Genomic DNA, 17,466 nt, shown 5'->3' on the forward strand with positions numbered 1-17,466 from the left:
AGTGTTGAGGGATGAGAGGAAGTGTAGAAATAAAACACAGTAACACAGAAGAGAAGGGCTGTGACTTAGAGATTAGAAATAAGTAAAGAAACCGTATGTGAAATAAAGCACAGAACGTTGATGTGAATCGGTGCTGCTCTCCCCTGAAAATCTCCCCAAACACAATAACACTAAAACTTTCAAAATGTAGCACAAATTTGCCCACGCTGTGAAGATCTATGCACGTCTCAGACTCAGGACTCCTGCTCTCTCTTTCTCTCTCTCTCTCTCTCTCTCTCTCTCTCTCTCTCTCTCTCTCTCTCTCTCACTCACACACTCACACACACACACACACACACACACACACACTCCTAAAGCAGCGCGATGCCTTATTCAACTTTTTCAATTTTGTGTGTTTGTCTTTTCGTTCTAAGTTATATACGATAAAAGCTACAAAATGAAGTTCTGCCAGTGCGTCTAAACCTGAAACGCAGAGACACACACACGCACACACACACAGATCTCGGTGTACCTGCTATGCACACGATTTCCGACACGACAAAGAAAACCTGCTGTATATAAAGCTAACCTGGCCTTTGTTCTTGACTTTTTTATGTCTTTATGGTTTTGTAAGAAAAGAAACGTTTCGGAAAGCAAAAAAAAAAAAAAAAAACTTTAAATAAATAAATAAATGCAAAGAAAAATAACTTTATATTCCGGTTATATCTCAAAGCCTTGCAAACTTGTCACATGAGAGTAAAAGTAATGTTTTTTTTCCTCCTTTAAATAAGTTTATCCACACTAATGTCTAAATGTGTTTTTATGGTTAGTGTCCTTTTTACACTTTATTTTGAAACCAAGAGGAAAGTGCCGAGTTCGAGTTAAACGCTCTTCTGATAAAGCGCGGATCTCTGCTTCTGCATCACGTTTATTTGTAATGCTGTTTACGTGCCCTGAAATGTATTTTTTTACTAATAGAAGATTTATTATTATTGTTGTTATCATTATTATTATTATTATTATTATTATTATTATTATTAAGGCACACCAGTGAGTTTTTCTTATATTTTAAATAACACAGCTTAAGTTGAATATTAGATCTTCACACTTTTCTTCTTTTCAATTCAGGTATGTCACTATATCAATGAATAAAATAATTTTTAAAATAATAGGTTTTTTTTGTTTGTTTGTGTATGAATTAGATCATGTGCTTGGACATTTTATTGATATTTAAACAATTTTAGTCATTTTATTTCAAAATGGAAGCAATGGATCCAAATCCTTACCTCAGAAATGTTAGATAACTGGCTATGTTCAAGATCATTTTCTTTCAGATCATTTTTTGGTGCTTCATGACTGCATAGTGTTCTTCATTAAACTCCATAAGGTTCATAGCTTTGTTTCTATTTGAAAGCACGTTGCTCCAAAATGCTCCAGGGTTCCAGCTGATTTATTTATTTGTTTATTTATTTATTTTTTAGATCTTCACCTTTTTGGTTTGGGTGATCCTGTACATTCTATAGAATTTGATTCCTGAACTTGGCTAACAGGATTGGAACCTGGTGTGGTCTGCATTTGTTAACCCTCTCCTTCAGGTTTCAGTGTTATAAGACTTTCTACGCATTATAGCTATAAAAGAGTGGTTATTTAAGCTGCTTTCCGCAATGTTTGCCTTCCGATCTCTCAGAACTGCTGCCTGCTGGATTTTAAAATAGTGTAAACTGTAAAAACTGCAGTTCCAGTTACTTCCCTATACCTTTTTTTCCCAGTGTGCAAGCCAATGAGAACAGTTGCGGAAAAAAAAAAAGCAGACTCTGAATCCATTCATTACAGTTCCATTATTGTTGAGGTTATCGTCTGATCACTGATGGATGACTGAATCCACACTGTTTATAGCAATTGCATTTTTAAGCAAATGTAGCAGTTTATATTAGTGTATAAAAATTATACTGGTTAAAATCCAGGCACTATTCGATTATTTTTTTTTTTATCTGTAGCTCATCATCTTAGATTTCCAATTCCAAATCCATTACCTCATCCACTGGAAGTCCAGGAGGGAACATCTCAGTATGTTCAATGTATCCACAGACAGATGGCACTATTCTACCAGTGTTCTGTCTAAATAAATAAATAAATAATGACTCGCATGAAAAGAGGTCTTTCTCATTTTATATTTTTAATGCTGACTGCATTAGATGCAGGCAATTGAGGGTGCCAATAATTTCAGTGTCATAATTCTGTAGTTTTTGGCTTTTTATGTGATTTCAACTTGCAGAAGTTGATCAACGTTGTATTGAAATTAAAAAAAAGAAAAAGACCTCATCTGGTTGGAAGCATTTGTTGCTCTAATGATTGTGCACATATGCAAGCTGCCCATTCCATGCACACATTATGCACCCCCATACCATCAGAGATGCAGGCTACTGAACTGAGCGTTGATGAGATGCCAGGTGGTTCCTCTTCTCTTTTCCTCTGCATCCATGGTTTTTAAATTTGTTTCATCTGGCCAGACAATTTTTTTTTTCCCCCCACTTGTCTCAGGTCATGTTAAATGAAGACGGCAGAATCTCCGCCATGTTTACATATGGCTTCTTCTTTGCACAGCAGCATTTGTGGATGACACAGCAAATTGTTTACACTTACATGAATGGTAATTAATTAATTAATGGCAGACACGACTTACATTTATCTATATTAGTTGAGTGTTGAGGGACTTGCTCAAGGGCCCAGCAGTGGCGGCTTAGGGGGTTGGGATTTGAACTCACAACCTTCTGTTCAGAAATGCAACATCTTCCTCCTTTTGTGTTAACAGGCAGTGATCTGTAGTCTAGATGTGTTTCTGATTCCATTCAGTGACTTTCATCAAAGAATCATGCCTGTTTTTAATGCAGTGGTCCCTGAGGACCCCAAGATCATTCTCATCCAATAGTGGGTTTTGCTCTAGTCCCTTGTGCAAAGTTATTTCTCCAGATTCTTGGAATTTTGATAGTCTATACTGAAGATGATATTCATTCTTCAGAATTTGATGTTGAGAACATAACGTCACATTTCCAGCTTTTTGTTGCCTCGTCCTCAAAACTTTGTTTTAAAATGAGAATTTCCTCAGTTTAAATCTTTTGATGTTTTTCGATGCTCTGTTGGGAATAAAATCTGGATTTATGAGATTTGCAAATCATTACAGTCGACATTTTTGCAGCAACTTTTTTTTACATCAAGAACTTACATGTATGCAGTGCACAAAAATTGGAAGTAAGCTTTCAGATCACAACATGGTACAGAATTTCTGTAAAGCAAAAAAAAAGTGCTTACTGGCAATTTAATGAACATTTATTTTGATTTTGAAGATGTTATAAATATTCTTTACAGGAGTGGTTGGACTTTGGTAAGGCACAGATCACATAACTGCCAACAGTCTATTCTAAATGTCAAAGACAAAACCTTCCTAAGTAAAAAATTTGCAAAAAAGATGGAGTAAAACTTCAAGAACATGCTGACTGGACACAAATTGGTGGATCTGTTGTGTGACAACGCAAGGCGCTCTGGTCACCTTCCAAAAAAAATAATTTAAAATTCAAGCATGCTTTGCTTTCTGAAGCTGGAGTAGTTTCATTAGGTCCTGCTGGTATTGGCTGGAGGGCAGTTGATTTGTACAAGAAGCTGTAGAGAAGTTAACTGGCACACAGGCAGACTGCAAATAATGTCTGGCTCCAGAACCTGTCCCTGGTGTTTGAGGAAGCAAACAGAACTCTGCTGAGCATTGACCCTAGAAGAGCTACAAAAAGCCCTCTAAAGTATGGCTTGTGGTTGTACCTGTGAAATCATTCAGGCCAGAGGTGGGTGCAGATCTGATTAATAATGAATAAAAGTATAGCCAGTGGGCGACTACTACTAAGCTGTTCTAGAGAAATTCTCGCTTTTTTGCCTTAAAAAGGAGACCTGTATATTTACTGTGCATTGACCAATAGACTGTGTAAAGTACTGGACGCTTCTTGATCAGAAACACACTGATTCCACATGCCAGATAGACAAATCAGCAATCAAATCTTTTTCTAAATCTCGAAATTGGCATAGTATCTGTAAATCAGAAAAAGCTGTTATCCCTGTTGAACATAACGATTTATGGGATGTTTTAGCAGCTTTTAGATTTTGAAATAAATGTAATGAATAAAAGAAAAGGTTTGTAATGTGATGTTGAAAGTATACTGAAGATAAAAGGTGACATGCTTCTTGAAATGTCGGTAGTATCAGAGCAGGTTCTGTTTCTATAGTATGTTCTGTTCTTTAGTTATAATGCACCTTCTAAATAAACACAAAATCGTACTTACATAATGTGTTTTCCTGTCTCTCTGTAAAAATGTGTTTAGAGTCATGCTTAACATATTAAATGCGCCCCTCATGGGTTTTTTTTCCTCCACAGAATTCAGCTGGTCTAGAAGTTAGATTCAAAAGCTAGTTTAGTGTAACAGAGGTGGTCATAGGGAGTGGCAAACCTCACAGGGGGGTTTACAATGGACCAGAAAATATCTTGAAGGATTTCTAGGAAACAATAGGACTGTAAATACATACAAAAAAAAGATTAAATGTTATCTCTGGAAATGGATTTTTAACTTCCAAAAATGTCACATAGATGATTATCCATTAATCATCTTGCTGCATCGGATGATGTGTGTTAATTCTTGACCAAAACTACTAGGGAAAAAAATCAGTCAATTCAAAGTGACCGGTATAATAAACACTAGACAACACAGAGTGTTGTATAATTATCTAAGTTAGAAAGATGATGTTCAGTGTGTTTTGCAGTGTGTACAAGACTGCTCACTAGTTCAAAAGACTTGAACACTGAAAATCTCTACTCTCTGAAATAAATGTTTTTCGGATGAACTATGAGCTGGGAAGTTACCAGTGGGAGGAAGTGGAAAGTAAGCTCAGTGGTTATGGTTCTAGTTTACTGATCGAAAGGTTAGGGGTTCAAGCCCTGGTATTACCAAGCTGCCACTCTTGGGGCCCTTTAGCAAGGCACTTAACCCTCTGTGCCCCAGGGGCACTGTAACATGGCTGCCCTGTGCTTTGACCCCAGCTTCCGAACATTGCTGGTATATGTGAAGAAAGAATTTTACTGTGTTGTGAAAGTAAGACGTATAAAGTACTTTTCTTTCTTTAAAGGGGCAGAAAGATAAAAAAGCATGTGGGAACGCATGGTACCAATTCTTTGATAAGTAAGACTTTTGATTTGCGTTCTGTTCTCCGATGAGAAGAGAACATTGGGCCAGAATGAAAAGCACTTTGAGTCACCATTACCCAAAAAGCATGAGGTGAAAAAGTTTACACGCTACCACTGCGGGCAATGTCTTTGCCTCTGTGTAATTGTGGTCTAAACCAAGAACGCAGAGAATGAGTATTAGAAACAATGTTTTATGAATTTATGCACTGTGGTAATTAAAACCGTGATATGAATTTACAGCACCTGGTTTAACAGTTTTAATGAAACATTTTTAATGGAGAATTTTATTCTCGGTTTTTCATAGGTTCAGAAATGACCCTGACTGTCAACTGTTACATTTTCGGCTAGGTCAAGCAAAAATGGAAATATGTTCAGCAGGCAAAAAATAAAACGAAACTGAACACAAAAAAGGTGCTTTGAAATTCTCTATTCTCTTTTTCTGTCTTGCATGTGGGTGTGAACTGATCTGAACTGTCACAGATGAAAGATGGCGTATTTTCTGCACTTGTTGTAAAGTGAATGATGGAATGTCAGTTACTTTTCCTCAAACTGTAGCTTTGTATAAAAGAATCTGCCAAATGAATACATCTAAATGTAACTGCTGACATTTGCTAAGTGTGTATGTGTGTATTAGCATACTTTTTTTTTCAAAACAAAGATAGCAAAATGAGTCACTATGATTTGTTCTGTTTTGGTAACAGTGTGCAGTTCCTTTATAGCTGTGTGTGTTGGTCTTTCAAATGTGTTGCCAATTTTTAATGAAGTGTATTGTGTAGATTACATTGACTTGTGAGTGGCTTGTGCATCTCTGTGGTGTTGAACTTTAACAAGTGCAACCATCTTTGTTGGCATAGCAACCACCTAGCAGCACCACAGCAACCAGCTGGGTTAGCCTAGCAACCATCTAGGGTATCTTACCAATCTACCAGTCTAGACACACTGTAGGAAACAATTTGTTTAGCATAGCAATACTCTAATAACTGACTGCCCATTGAAGACATGGCAACCACACAGCAACTCCCTAGCAACCAGATGGATTAGCATATCAAGTGTTTAACAGCACCATAGCAAACCACATAGCCACACTTTGGTTATCATAGCAACACTATAGCAACTGAGTAAGTGTAGCAACCAATTGGTTTAGCATAGCAAGGACCTTATAATAGTATAGCAACCAAATAGGTTAGCATAGCAACCACTTAGCTACACTGTAGTAGACAGCACAACAACCACCTGGGCTAGCAAAGCAACCATCTAGAAATCCACTTCAATGTGCTAGCATCCACCTAAAAGCACCCTAGCAACCTCTTGGCAACCAGATGGAACATAAAAAATAAATAAATAAATGAAAGAAAGAAAGAAAGAAAGAAAGAAAGAAAGAAAGAACACAGAAATGCCCTAGCAACCACCTTGCATATGCTAGCAACTTATATGTTTTACAAAGCTGTACATTTTATTCTTTGCACTGCTAAATGTTTTAACATCTGAACGTTTAAATGTATTGCTGTGATTAGCAAACATGCCAGAAGGAAGCATGTGAAGGAAAGTGGTTCATTAGAATTAAAAGTAAATTATTCAGCGTGAATACTGATACAGTGCTTTCTAACTATGTCTTTATTGCTAGTTACCAGAATCAACTCTGATGTTGCTACCCTTTAATTATTTCGGAATTAATTCCACTCAGAGAAAACCTCACAGCTTTTTTGGGAACGTTTTGCTAAAAGACCTAAAGGATTAAATTATAAAACACACACACACACGCACACACACACACACACACACAGAAGCCTTTGCAGTACTTGGGAGGTCTACGTTGAGTCATTACAGCACTTCACAATCCTCAGGGAGAGAAAAGATGTCAACATGCTGGCTCACTTTCACTATTATAAAAATAAATAAATAAATGGCTTCCTAGTGCTGTCTCTTTGATGACTTCTACAAAAAGAAAAAACAAAATTCCAAACCAACAGTGTGCGGGAAAGATAGTGTGTGTGTGTGTGTGTGTGTGAGGGATTTTTTAAAGATATTGTCACAGCACTTTAATATGACTAGAACATTGTTTAATGAAATAATTGCTCACACTGCCGTGTTTATTCAGGTCGAGTGTTTGCTGCTTCCTTAAACCAAGATTTTGAGTGCACACAAAGAGCTGGAAAAAGAAAACTGCAGGTTTTATGACGTGCCGTTTTGACAAGTCATTCTCGAGATCCTAAACCTGTGTCAGTTGCGTTGGCTGCTCCCATAAGCTGCATATCACCCTGTCCTCTACCTCTGCTTCTTTCAAACCAACCACCTGCATGTCTTCCCTCACCATATCCATAAAACCACTTCCTTGGACTTCCTCTTTTCCTACTGCCTTGTGGCCTCATCCTCAGCATTCTCCTACCGCTATACTCCATGTCCCTCCTCCACACATGACCAAACCATCTCAATTGCACCTCTCTCACCTTGTCTCCAAACCGTCCTACCTGCACGGTCCCTCTAATAAACGTATTTCTAATTGTGTCCTTCTGTGTCATTCCCAATGAAAATCACAGCATCTTCTACTCCTCCAGCTCCACCTCCTGTTAGCATTTTATTTATTGTTTTTAAATGGTGAAGTAAAAGGTTTGATGATGATCCATTCTCCTGTGTTAAAACAAAATGTGTAGAGACAGTTTACTTTTAAAATATGAATTAGTCCACATGTAACACCAGCGTGGCGGATGTACCGTATTTTCCGAACTATAAGCTACTTTTTTCCCCACGCTTTGAACCCCGCGGCTTAAACAACGAAGCGGCTAATTTATTGATTTTTCCTGTGTTTTTCCCAGTTTCACAAACTTCAAAGCCAAAAAACGGAGCCCCATAACATTAGACCAATGAAATTGGCGAACGGGTTCAGGTGAACCAATGAAACTCTTAATATTAAATCGTGCTCCCACTGAATCGGGCCGCACCACATCATAAATATGGATGAGGTTCCTCTGACGTTTGACTTGCCGCTCACTCGGACTGTCTACAGGAAATGCGAATCATTCATCATGCTGAAAACAACCGGACATGAAAAAACGCACTTCACCTGTGTTCTGAGCTGCACGGCATCGGGAGAAAAGATTCACCAATGGTGATTTTAAACGCACGACGATGCCAAAAGAAAAACTCCCGAGAGAAATTGTTGTGAAAGGAAGGAGGAAGACAGTGAACAATGACTTTCTTGGTAGGCTACTGTTTAGATACAAGCCGTGTAACAGACACTGTCTTTCATTAAAGCCTGTGTAAAGTTCATTAGTTTCAGTGTAGACGGCTTATAGACAGGTGCGGCTTATTTATGTTAAAAATAAAAATCTTTGTCAAATTCAGTGGGTGCGGCTTATATTTGGGTGTGCTTAATAGTCCAGAAATTACGGTAGTAGAAAAGTCCCACACCTCAGTAAAAGGAGTTAATTGTGTTGTTAGCAGAAAACTCCCAGCCTATCAGAGATGATTGTGAATGCTTTTCTGTTAGCTGTGATTTCTTTTAAATGCATGCACAGCAGTTTGGGCAATGCGAGGAAAAAAAATGTTGTTTAATTAAATACCACATGATCCACAACACATTATTTTATTTCAAAACCATGAAATCTGTTTCTGGTTTGTGAGTGCCAATGAGTGGAAAGGGATTTTTTTTTTTACTACATCTGTGTATTTTTTTTTTTACCTTCTGTCTATCCTCTTTTCTCTACTGTATTATATATATATATGTGTGTGTGTGTGTTGTATTGTGTTCTATTCTTTTCTACTCTATTGTTTTAATTTTCTTTCTTTCTTTCTTTCTTTCTTTCTTTCTTTCTTACTGCTTTTGTATTTCATGTTTATTTTATCTCATTTATAATATTAAAACCATTTTTCCATTTTTGGTGTATTCCATCCATCTATTCTTCCCTCCATTCCATTCCTCCCTCCCATTTGCTTTTTCTTTGCTAACTTAATTCCTTCCTTCTTCTCACACTCTCCAACCAATTCTTTTTCCTCACTTCTTTTCTTCTTTTTGTCCCCCTTATTTTCTTTTCGTTCCAATTAGACTTAGATCTAGAGTTTATATGCCTATAGTAATGCTAAACATGAAGCAGTAATACACTGTGGATGGTTTTACCTTGTCATCATTTCCTTTTTTTTTTTTCATGAAAACATTTAAAAATTCTGCTAAAAGTCACCACTTTTCCCCGTCTCATGTCTGCTTACTGTGGGATTATTTATAAAGTGGTTAAAGTTCGGAGAGAGACATCTTTAACAAAATAGTTTTACTTTATCTTGTACAGATAGCTGATCTCCCCTCATCGATATAATCATGTGCTGTCTGTGCAGGAAGATAAGAGGAGAAATGAATTCAGATGGATTTATTTAAAGATAGAGTGATAGAGACTGTACACTCCAGCCTTTAGATGATTATCATCTTTTTCCAGCTAAGGACAAAAATGAAATGAAATTTCCTGTTCATTTCCTATTTAAAGAATATTTTATTGTCTGTACAGGAAATTAATGAAAAGAATGTGATGTCCCCATGTGCATTACAGAAATCTGTTTTACTATATTAGTGTTTTATGTCTAATGGGTAAAACTACTGCTATAATAATAGTAGTTATTTTTATTTTTAAGAATAATAATAAGTAATTAATAATAGTAATTTTGTTTAGAAATTCTGACCCTCTGCTATATATTTAGACATAAGTGACTTTCTTAGGTGTCTGAAATAATTATAATTTTTATATACATTATATAACGAACATCTGTAAAACAGTCTGTTATACAATAGATAAATATGTAAAATAAAATTTTCAACCATAACCAGTACATTTGAGGTGTTTCTGCTATCAGCAGTTGTTTCTGAGCACCAGCTCCAGAGGTGATTTATGTGTTCTTTCTTCTTTGCCATGCAAATTTAATGAGCTCGTCTCTGTGCTTTTTGTGCTTTTGCTCTGATCATCTTTAAAAACCTGATGCTTCCACTTTCAGGCCTGGACACTCATCTGCTCATAAACACAACAAATTATACAAAGACAATTGTTTTACATAATCTCTCACCTTATTTTAGCTCTCTTTTGTTTCTGAACACAGATTAAATGTCTTTTACACATTTTTTTCTTTTCTTTTCTCCTGAAAACTCATTTGTATTTTACAGCTGTAACATGTCACGGCAGGGACTCAACAAACGAGACCTGAAGGTGTGCTGTGGTATCTGGCTCCAAGCAGATGTAAGTTGTAAGGTGGGGACTCCATGGATTGGATTTATTGGTTTAGCACGTCTCACAGATGCTCAATCAAACTGCAATCTGGGAAATCTGAAGCCCAGATCAATTCTTTGTCATATTCCTCAAACCATTCCTAAACAGTTTTAAATCAGAGATCCTTATCCTGCTGGTAGAAGCCACTGCCATTATGGAATACAGTTACTGTACAGTAGGTCTGCAACAACGTTTTGGTAGGTAGTACATTGCCAAAGTAACATCCCATTAATGCCCAAACCCAAAATTTCCAAGCAGAACATTTCCTAAAGCACCACACTGCTTATGTTGGAGGCTAATCAATCAGCCTGTGGAGCCCATGATTCTGTCACTGATTCACCAGTTGTCTTTTTTTGGAACACTGTTAAGTACTAACTACTGTACTGTACTGTAACACACACACACACACACACACACACACACACACACACACACATAAACCATGGTCTCTCTGAAGTCTTGATTCTAATTGGTTGAAAGGTGTGTGTTCAGCACAGAGGCGGCTTAATACAAATCCTGTATTAATGTGCTGCTTTGAACAAATGTAACCATTTTAACAAACAGTCACAGCAGCATACAGAGTAAGACAATTTTTTGCAAACATTTCCAATTGCTCTACTGAGCTAAATAGATGATTTATAAACGTCTTATTACTTATGTGGTGATTTTGGGTCGAGACACAAACAGCCCCATGAACTAAAACATACCACCGCTTTCTATAGCCAGAGGAATGTAAATTTTTTAGATAAATGTAAGGACAAAATTCGTGCAAAACTGAAAGAAAACCAACAGGAATATTAACATTTCTCTCAGGTTTGCAAAATCAGAACAAAAAATAAGTTGAAGAAAGTAATTGTACTGTTATTATAGAATAATTACTTTATTTTACTATTATAATGATAATATACTGCTAACCAAACTCCTATGGGGTTTGTTTGTTAAATAAGTAACAAATATATTATTATGTAAAGCTTTCTAAATTTAATCTAACATTTAAATGAGTTGTTTGTTTGTAAATATTTGTGAAAATACAGCTGGATTTAAATGCAAATGTATTTAAGTCAATTAAATCACAATCAAGTCAAATAATGCTTTTGTTAGACTTCACACAACATTTTGTTATGCGTCATAAGTATTTTATTAAATTATCTTAGAGTTCCTTATTACCGTAATCACTTATATCAGCCTGTATGTTATTTGCATAACACTTCACAGAACATTTGTCAGTTTTACAATCTCTCAGTGACTCTCTTCCTCTTTTATTTGATCTCTAAGACAAAGGGAATTTTATTCATTTATTTTTTATTATTATTTATTTTATTTTATTTGAATTAAGGCACCAGAGATGTGCATAGAGCATATACAGCAGAATTCTGAATGTTAAGGCCAATATGTTGTCATTATAAAGATTTGTATAAAGTTTCTAAGAGTTTAAACTCAAAGAGCCGACTCATTAATTAACGTAAGTAGTATTACGGCTAGCCAGAAAAAAGTTGAATATGAAGCTTTTCCTTGCTTGTGTACTCATGAATTTTTTTAAATGAAACCATTTTGTCTGTGAAATCAAGTGTAATTGAATGTGTTTTCTTGCTTTGTTGAGAATGTATAAAATATTGGTCAACAGGGAGTGTTAGTTAGTGTTAGTGTAGTGTTAATGTGTATATGTGATGCATGAAGCGTGTAAGGCCAGGTGATAGTGTGGGTTGATTTGTTCCCTCAATTTTTTTGTCTCTCTCTCTCTCTCTCTCTCTCTCACTCTCACACACACACAAGACTGCAACTGAATAATTCACAAAACTAGTAGAAAACTCATCTCCTGTGAGGACAAAAGTTCATATCTGCCTGTTGCAGAAAGATTCTCATAACCACAACAACATTGGATTACCATTTAAATCAGATTGTTTCTCGTCTCTGGGGCCTGCAGTGTGCCGTGCTGGGAAACAAAGATAAACACATAACAGTTGTATCCATATTGCAATATAGATACTGTGGGAGTGTATGAATATTACATTTGTAAATGTTGCATATTAAATAATCAAAAAGTAAAGAATACATTGGCAAATGTGTTTTTATAATGGTTTACATATTTTTTATTAAATGTAAGAGGATAAATTATGCTTGTGTTTGATCAAATCCTTAAAACTGGATTAAGTAAATTATAAATTTTAGTATTTAATTATCAGTGGTGGACGAAGTACACAAAACATGTACTTGAGTTAAATAATAGGTACAGTAGGTAAAATATTACTCCGGTAAAAGTAAAAATACAAAAGTATTTGCCTTCAAATTTGTACTTAAGTATTGAAATACTTTGATTTACAGTATTATGGATATTATGTTAATTATATTAACATTTGTCACAAGACTCTTGCTTAATCAACTCAGTTTATGTTAAAAGGCTCTATTATTACTCTTAGCACACCAGTCTATTATATAGATCTTCTATATCTTCACCTATATATATATATATATATATATATATATATATATATATATATATATATATATATATATAGGTGAAGATATAGAAGATCTATGCTAAGAGTATACCTATATATATATATATATATATATATATATATATATATATATATATATATCAGTGGCGGGCTGTGCATTTGGTACCTGGGCCTTCAGTGAGGACTTACCCGACTTAATCCACCTCTTAATACCACCACTATCACATTGCGATTATAGAAACCATCAATACTATGAACAAACCCTTTCCCGGGCTGAGACAAGCTAGCTAGCTTTGGTGTTTGCCAAGCTCTCCTCACAATGTCCAAACAAGCCGAACGGAAGTGTAACGAACTGGTGTAAACCGAACGGAAAAAGCCGTTTTTTTCCCGGGACATTGGAGTCAAGGGGATCTGTCATATATCCCTTGGTTAAATCCAGTGTTAAATAAAAGTGTGCCGCAACTAACCGATCAAGCAGCTCGTCGATACGAGGCATTGGATACGTGTTGAATTTAGACACCGCGTTGACTTTTCAATTGTCCACACAGAACCGGACCGACCCGTGACCCGGACCGACCCGTGACTCTTGGGCACCAAGACCACTGGGCTGCTTCAATCACTTTGAGACTCCTTGACCAACCCCATGTCAAGGATAGCCATGAGTTCATCCCGAATGAATTTTTTGTGTTCGGGTAGCCGGTAGGGGCGACTACACAACACTATACCAGGAGACGTCTCAATATGGTGTTCTATGAGGTTTGCCTGACCTTGTAGGGGGGAAAACACATCCACAAACTATTGTTGCAACCTCTCTACCTGTGCCCTCTGCGATGGCGAGAGGTGGTCTCCACAGGGGACCGAGGGGGATTCTGATTTTGGCCTTACTTCTTGGACCATTCCGCCATCCGCGGCTGAAGTTGTGCAACGAACTGCTCGAGAACTACTAAGTCCAGAACCTCTTTAGCACTCCGGTCCTCGTCCAGTAGCCACCTCTGGCACACGTCACGGAGCTGCTGGGTGAACGCGAAGGGCCGGCTGACTTCGCGGAGTGTCAGTGAGCGGAACCACTGTCTGTGCTCCTCTGGTGTTCGTCCCACTCGCTGGGGGATCGCACACTTCAGGACATCATACTCCAGCATGCGATCGGCCGGCAGTTACTGAGCAGCGAGTTGGGCTTTCCCGGAAAGGAGCGGCAGAAAGCAGAGGGCTTGCTCCGAGCCCGACCGTTTCCCGCGATAGCAACAGTTCCAGGAATGCCTCAGCGTCATCCTGCAGGCCCATCTTGCTTAGTGGGATGCTAGGTGCAGGCGCCGGGGCAGCGGCAGGAGCTTTTCGACAGCCCAGCGCACTCCGGAAGTGTGGGAGAGCAGAAGGTTCAGGGGAAGGAACAATACTCAGGACCAGGACCAGTTCCAAACAAATCTGTTTAGTGAGTTTAGAACATTTATTAGTCAAAATCTCCCTCAGGTGTGTCATTCCTACGATTTTCTGCTCCCGGCCTCGCCCTACATTCACAAATTGGCGCTTTTATTGTAATTTCAGACATATACAGTATAGTACAAAGTGAAGCCCAGGACCACAGTGATTCATAATACAACATAAACTAACACTTAATGACACAAAACTAACTAGGACACTATAAAGTGCACATGGCAAATGTGTGAAACAACATTTAGTGTAATCAACACAACATAATGAGCAATAAACACAATGACAGTGCAGCACTAACCAGTACAGTACACATGTTTGCCATATAATATTAAGTAGTGCGCATGTAAACATTTGTTGGTATAGCAGCAGTTATTTTTGTGTGTGCAAATCCCTTTGTACTGAGAAGTCAAATGTTCCAGTACCTTTTTCCAGATGGCAGGAAGGCAGAGAGTGTGTGTGAAAAATGTGGTCAGCCACAATGCTGGTGGATTAGCAGATTTTACGTTTGGTCCAGATAATCTTCTCCACTGTCTTCACTACATTTTGTAGGGTCTTGTGATCTAAGACACAAGCACAATTTCCAAATCAGGCACTAATGCTGCTGCTCAAAATGTTCCTCTGTAAAATATGGTGAGGACGGGTGATGACTGGTGGGGCTTCCTCAGCTTTTCCAGCAAGTAGAAATGCTGCTGGGCATTCTTTGTTATAGAACTAGTGTCAAGAGTGAGATGAGGATCTTCGCCAGGTAAACACAGAGAAACCTGGAGATTATGATGCCCACAAACTCAACAAGCATCTATCCACATTCAGAAACAGGTTGTTGGCTTTACACCAGTACATTAACCTCTGTATTTCCTCTCTAGATGCACTACAGTCATGTCAAGAGTAAACTTGATGATGTGGTTGGGGCTGTGCATTGCTGCACATTCATAAAAAATAAAAAATAAAGTTTTTGAATGACAAACTCTTAGATTAATGATTTGAACAAAAATCAGTTTTCTTAGAAGTCTCCACTGCACACTCCAGGTCAGTAGGTGGCACTAATGCAGCTTAAGCTTCTTTGCCAATATCCAAAAACATCAACTTTAGCTCTGACAATTATGCCGTTAGTTTATTAGAGCTCAGATACTTATCTGCAGGGCCCCTGTAGCTTGGGGAGAAGTTTTTAGCATGAATTATATACATTTTTTTAAATCTTAAAATATTTTTATAGCATGTACCAGGTGGAAAAGTTTAGTGTGAAATCATTTCCACCCAGTTCTAAATTTGACAAAAGAAAATGTGTTTCGTCTCAGTGCAGGTGCTGCTGTCAGGTCTGATTGGACCCTCTCTAAAAACCCTCTCTCTGGTGGTAAGTATTAAATCTCTCCTGTGTGTGTGTGTGTTTGTGTGTCATCCCAAGACACCTGGTTTTGCTTTTCCAATGCCTGACTCGGACAATTAATCTTAACTACGATTTTGTGCAGTGACGTGAATCACATTCGACTGGATAATTTAGTCAAAGTCCAGAAAATCAGTCTAAAAAAAAAAAAACGAGTAAAATCTTTTACTGGATTAAAGGCGAGTCAGCACATGTGTATAATTGCTTGTTTGTCTGAGACTTTTTAAACGGAGAACTTGTTTGATGAAAAGAAACTGTGACGATGATTCCCTGTCACGCAGTCTGGGTACCGTGGAGAATAGACAGTGGACGCATAAATGAGGTTTAAATTTGGCACAAATTCTGAATCCTCATCAAATAACCCCAACGCAGCAGTTTCCAGTCACGAACGCGGACAGTGATAATGACACCAGCTGGATGCTGGAGGTTTGAAGTGCGTCAGTAGCCCAGAATCTCACAAAGATCCGAGCATAAAACTGAAATCTCAGCACAGGTGCGAGACTTATAGAAATATATTCATTTATTGCCATTTATGGTTTATCAGTAAAATGTCCATGCTTGTAGAGTTTATATTATTATTCTATGATCTACCTTTTGGCAAAATATATTCTATTATGCTGCAGTAATATTTTAATTACCTAATGTAAAATTAGAATAAGTAAAATGTCTAGTAAACTACAGTATGAGCTTATCTCAGGTTATTAGAAATTACTACACGAGCACCTCGGGTAAGTTCAGATAGTGATATCAAATCAAAATGGCTGCTCACATTATTATATGTTACACAGAATACCCTCTGGATTAAACAAATGGGCATCACATCAAGGTGTGCACACATTCATTCACACCTAAAGATGAATTTTAGCATAGCCAGTGCACCTACCAAAATGTTCTTTTGAGGAAACATATAGTAATTAAATGGTGACAACAATACTTACTGCACCATCATGCCATTCATTCATCTATCTATCCATCAATCCATCCATCTATTCATCCATCCATTCATTTAAAATTGAAGCTTTTATTGCTGCCATGGACTTACACTTTCCTTTGTCAATTGCTGTTGCTATAGTGGCATTTAATGCTCATAGTCTGCTAGTCAGGTAGAATGTAAAAATTTGTGAGCGTGACAGTTTTCATGTTTAAAATGCTTACCTGTTTGTAGTCTTTTTGTTTTTTTGGATTGCAGTCCTTGTCTGGATCCATAGTTGTTTATACGCATGATAAATAGTACAAATATTAATCATAATTGTATTTTTAGTCATTTAAATAGCTTTTCTGAGTAATTAGCTAGCTAATTTTGCTAGTTAGAAGAAGAATTATAATAGGCTATCATTAGAGGCTAGCTACTAAGTAGCTATATTCCTCAATTACAATCTAGGAGGGGGTATATGTCAGAGAACCACCAGCCACACCCCCCTCAAACTCTCAACACTCTCGCTCAGCCTCTTCCTCCTATAAATCACCTGCACCTCTTTTCCCTTAATCAGTCCTCTTTTAAAGATCTCTTTCTCCCTTCACTCGCCATCCGATCTACCGTACACTTACCCTAGATTATCTGGAGTCCTTACTGATCCTGTGCTTTTCTGTGATCCTCGTTACGTTTGCTACAGTTAAGTTTGTTATTTCCTGCACTTTAGTTTCTGAGTCTCCTTCGTTAGTCTATTAAAAGATCAATAAAACTACACATTGTTTTACTCCCGGTTTCTGATGTATAGTGTTTCGTAACACATATTTTAGAGTAGTCAATGT

The sequence above is a fragment of the Silurus meridionalis genome, chromosome 26, assembly GCF_014805685.1.
Source record: "Silurus meridionalis isolate SWU-2019-XX chromosome 26, ASM1480568v1, whole genome shotgun sequence".
Classification (NCBI taxonomy): Eukaryota; Metazoa; Chordata; class Actinopteri; order Siluriformes; family Siluridae; genus Silurus; species Silurus meridionalis.